General features: G+C 39.5%; 2 protein-coding genes across 6 annotated transcripts in view; one reads left to right on the forward strand and one right to left on the reverse strand.

Annotated features, from left to right (window-relative positions):
* Positions 1 to 5,000, reverse strand: part of LOC144956890 (uncharacterized) — a 602,990-nt gene that overhangs the window by 136,986 nt on the left and 461,004 nt on the right. The gene's annotated exons all lie outside the window — the stretch shown is intronic.
* The window catches only part of LOC144957330 (uncharacterized), a 190,961-nt gene continuing 190,244 nt past the window's right edge, over positions 4,284 to 5,000 (forward strand). The window contains exons 1-2 of one of the 5 annotated variants that reach the window (XM_078888477.1): positions 4,284 to 4,396; positions 4,881 to 5,000. The exon at positions 4,881 to 5,000 is cut by the window's right edge and continues 183 nt beyond it. The gene's annotated coding sequence lies outside the window, so the exon portion shown is untranslated. The other 4 variants (XM_078888478.1, XM_078888479.1, XM_078888476.1 and 1 more) reach the window with 4 other exon arrangements.

Consider the following 5,000-nt stretch of genomic DNA (forward strand, 5'->3'; position numbering starts at 1 on the left):
CCAGTCAACAACTTTAAAGGGTTGCTAATGTCGAACAAACTGACCAGCCCAAATGACTAACAATCAAAGAATAGTGAGTAAATTTTCATATCTCATATTTATTAATGCAAATTGGATTCAATAGTCTGACGTCACGTCGCCCAGCAACAAAGAAAATTGGTACTTTTTTCTTCTTCTTCATGCTGGCTAGAACTTTTCATATGTCTTGTGATCAGAATATATAAAAGTTAAAACATGATCAAATTTATAATGTTTTTCTCTTCTGGATACACTTTATGCTCGTCGGAGAAATATTTCATAAGGGCGTCCGCCATTGTTCCCATAGTTTAGAGCCAGTTACTAAGTTACCATGCGTCAGTACGAGGGAAGTGATGTTGCCACTGTTGTAGCGTATTACCTTCACAGATACTCTCATTCACACATGTAATGACGATCACTCAATTCACTAGACAGTAACAATGAACGTGTATATTAGGTATACACACTAGTCAAAAAACAGATTTCACAAGAAGGCGGAGCCCCTTACCTTTACAGAACACATAGAACAAAAACATAATAATATGATCTCTCCGTTCACGGGTAGGTACGTCGGGGCATCTTCCTCTATTCGAAGTGAGGCAGATTGTCGTCCTTTCACTGTAATATCACGACGAATGTCCAACTCAAAGAGTGATCTTGAAATAACAATAATCTTATAATGTCCACGGCTTTGGCCGGAAATGAACAATTTACATAATATCACTGGCATCGGCCAAGGATAAGGCTTGATATTAAAATGTTCTGGCTTTGGCCACAAATCAAAAGGAAGAAATGACTTAGACCCACAATCAACAAGGTTAGAGTTAATTCATTAAATTGTTGCTTTGGCTTTGGCCCCAAATCAACAGGCTCACTAGAATGGGAAAGAAAACAATAATATATAATTAACCATAGAAAAACAAAAGAAGTAATACTTAAACTAAATCACCTTTACACAGATCACAACACTATAAACCTCTCAACACACGGGGTCACTTCCCCACGTGCTTGGCACAAACTATTAAATTAGAAAATCACTATTATTCATATTCATAATATAAGCAGAAAGATTGAATCAAATGAATAATTCCACCAACCACAAGGCCAGCAACAATTAAAATCACAATTGATTTTAATAATAAAATGAAGTCAGACTCTTGAAAAACAGCATCGGCTGAACTTTCATCATCATCATCAAGTGCCAGGCCTGTTGCAGACATCGGCGATCATGTCCCTCCAACCATCTGTCCTCAGCCAGATCTTCTCAATAGCCATACTGTGTTTTGTGACATGATATTACTTTGCAGATTTTTTACTCACAGTAGGTTGCAATTACTTTCTGTGAGAGCAGTTCCCATACTGGGAATGTTTGCCTCAGCCATTGTACCTTATGGTATCCTCTGCCTGACGCTGTGGAGAGTTGACCAGTTCCATGGACTCTCCTGGCTGCTCCCCTCTCCTATCCATCACCTGCTTGCCGTGACTTCATGTAACCCTGGTAGGGAGGTTAAGTGGTTAATCGACCTTGCCCAAGGGTCTACCACAGGCTAACGGAGGGAAGGATCGCCTTACTATCCTTTGACAGACAAGAGCTGCCCCGCTACCCGCTGAACTTTACATAGAGAATAAATACGTCCGATTCGTCGGACGGCCAACTGGTGAATGGGAAAGGTGAAAGTTTCACAAAAACCAAGAAATAAAATGCTAAAAGAAAAGAACTACTTCAGTTTCATACACACTTCTTCAGATCTTTATCTTACACCGGTGTCTGCTCCTTAATTTCTTAAATCGAGCTTTTTAATGAGCTTTTTATATTATAGCGCAATATCCACTTAACGTGCTCAAAGTGCTTTACAAGGGATCCCTGGCCAACAGCAACACTTAGCATGTAGGACGAGACATGTCGCCTGTAAAGCGATATTACAATTCTTTTTTGGACAGAGACAACGCTGTTAACGGGCCAGGTACTCATTTTACACCCGAGTAGGGTGAGATAATGTGAGTAAAGTACCTTTTCCAAGGACTCAACTATGCACCGAGCAAGTCTCGAACCCAGGACCTTCCTATACGAAAGCGATTGTCATACCACAAGACTACCTAGCCGCAATCTTAACTGATATTTACCACTGCGCATTGCACCAACTTGAATCATAGCAGAAATCAAGGTTTAGAAACGACCGGCAAAACGGATGCTATGAATAGCCATCCGATTTTGGAAGAACAGTATCTACAATTTAAAAAGGAACACGGACTTGTTTAAAACGACCAAAAATCGTGACAAAGCCTATAGATAGTATGTAGTTGACGTCACTCGGATCTTTGTTATTGCTTTTTGCCATCCGCGTTTAAGAGTATTTCTCACTAAATTGTATTAACCAGACTATAAACTTTCAAGATTACTCATAGATTTATGTGTTGGTCCGCTATACTTCCGGATGGCAATGTTGTGAGCTTCTTAGCCAAGCGCACACTATCTATAACTTTCGAGAGAATGATAAAAATGTTAACCTTAATTTAGATACTGGTAGAGTGCAGCTATGCGGTCTCGCTTTCGGATTGGAAGGTCATGAGTTCGAGCCTCGCTTGGCGCATAGTTGAGTCCTTGAAAAGGGGTCTTTACTCACATTCTCTCACCGTAGTCAGGTGAAAAACGAGTACTGGCCGTTAACAGCGTTGTCTCTGTCGGAAAAATATTAATATTGCTAACAAGCGTCATGTCCTTTTACATGTTGCTGTTGGTCAGGACCCCTTTTAAAGCGCATTGAGCACATAAAGTGGATATAACACTATATTAAATCTCAATTAAAGACGTTAATTTATTCAGTGTCATACTTGGGCTTTCTTGCAATACTCTTCAACTGTCGTAACGTCACTTCTTTCCTAATGACGCATGGTAACTTAGTAACACTGGCTCTAAACTATCGGAACCATGGCGGACGCCCTTATGAATATTTCTCCGACGAGCATAAAAGTGTATCCAGAGGAGAAAAACATTATAAATCTGATCTTGTTTTGACTTTTATACATTCTGATCACAAGACATAAGAAAAGGTTCTAGCCACCTTGAAGAATAAAAAGTAATGATTTTCTTTGTTTAGAACCAAGATGGCCGTTGCCTGGCGGCGTGACATCAGACTGCTGAATCCATTTACAACGGATGTAGGTGTAATAGATTATCGAGGAGCAGCTGTGAGGAAATATATATTGAGTTATTTAAAATTCTGAGAAAGTTAGGAGGGATTTGAAATAGACCGCTACTACTACTGGTGTTGATGTTGTTGTTTTTGTTGTTGTTAGTTGTGATTGGTGATGGTGGTAGTGGTGTTGGTATTGCAGTTTTGTTGTTGTTGTTGTTGTTGTTGTTGTTGTTAGTGGTGGTGGTGGTGTTGGTGGTGGTGATGTTGTTGCTGTTGTTATATTCAAAACTCTGCAGAAAATCGAAATTGGAGAGCCATTAGGCTCAGGGAGCGGGAGTTGATCCCGTTTCTATGGTGTGAAACAGACAATAACAATTGCTAGGTACATTTGGAAGGGACGCTAGTCTATCGAAAGTATTTTCCGTCAAATAAATATTATAGACCCAGCTATCCAATCACTGCTGGGTGGACAGAGGGGTTGGAAACTAAATATCGGCTACTGCTGGGATCGATCTAGGTCCCTGCTTGTGATGTGAGTGCTCTACCGACTGAGCTATCGGGACCCCTGACCTGAAAGAAAAAAAGGCTGTGAAACGGTTATAGATAGTATGCGCTTGTCTAAGAAGCTCACAACATTGCCATCCGGAAGTATAACTGACCAACATACAAAACTATGTGTGACCATGAACTTTTATTGTCTGGTTAATACAGTTCAGTGAGCATTACTCATAAACGCGGATGGCAAAAAACAATAACAAAGACCCGAGTGACGTATCTAGAGATAGTTCGAAGATGGCGTCACTCGGGTCTTTGTTATTGTTTTTTGCCATCCGCGTTTATGAGTAATGCTCACTGAACTGTGTTAACCAGACTATAAACGTTCATGGATACACACAGTTGTGTGTGTTGGTCCGTTATACTTCCGGATGGCAATGTTATGAGCTTCTTAGCCAAGCGCATTCTATCTATAGGAGGTAGGTTCTTAAAAAACTAACTGCTGTCTATCCATAACGCCACGGGCTGTCACGCGACGCCACTGAATGCCCGCTCTCGCCTCACCTCACCAAACGTTCACTAAGTGCGATAGAGTAGATCTACTTCACAACGGAAGCAAGCAAAAGCAAAACATGTTCAAAAGTAACAGCCTCACCAAAACAAGAGGGCCGCTGGCAAGCGCTACGCGCGTAAACCTCGCTCATCTATCTATCGTCCCCGTCCTACTCTCCCTCCTTTTTCTTGAGGTTAATCCCGTTTTATTTTAATATTATGGTTAGGTATTTTCGGCACAGATTTTTATCATTGTTGACATCATTGCGTAGCGGCAAGCTTCTTGGCCCGGTCAAATTGACATTGGAGTTATTACTGGAGGACGTGTTTGTGTAAAGATGTTGGAAATGAATGGTGTTGGCATTTAAAATAATATGCGTCCCATTCGACCAAGTAGATATGTGTAACATTAATGTGATAATAAAGATATTAATCATATGTATGTGTGACAGCAACTTAAAAACTGATAAAAACTATTGAGTATCATTGCGATAACAAAGGAATTCAAAGATTTCTTTTCGTACTTTTAAAGATTGTGCATTTGTTGTTTAAAATTGTGAATTTGTGGTTATAAAGTAATGTTTATATTGGTGATTTTTAAGATTGTGTATCTATTGTATGATTTCTTTTGGTACGTTTTATGATTTTTCATTTGTTGTTGAACACATGATTTTTTAGGGTACATTTAAAGATTGTGCATTTGTTGTTAAAGTAAAAACACACGATTTCTTTTGTTGCTTTTTAAGATCGTGCATTTGTTGTTAAGAACACATATCTTTTTTGGTACTTTTTAAGATT

Source organism: Berghia stephanieae, chromosome 11 (assembly GCF_034508935.2).
Source record: "Berghia stephanieae isolate SIO BIC M18660-M18661 chromosome 11, UCSD_Bste_1.3, whole genome shotgun sequence".
NCBI lineage: Eukaryota > Metazoa > Mollusca > Gastropoda > Nudibranchia > Aeolidiidae > Berghia > Berghia stephanieae.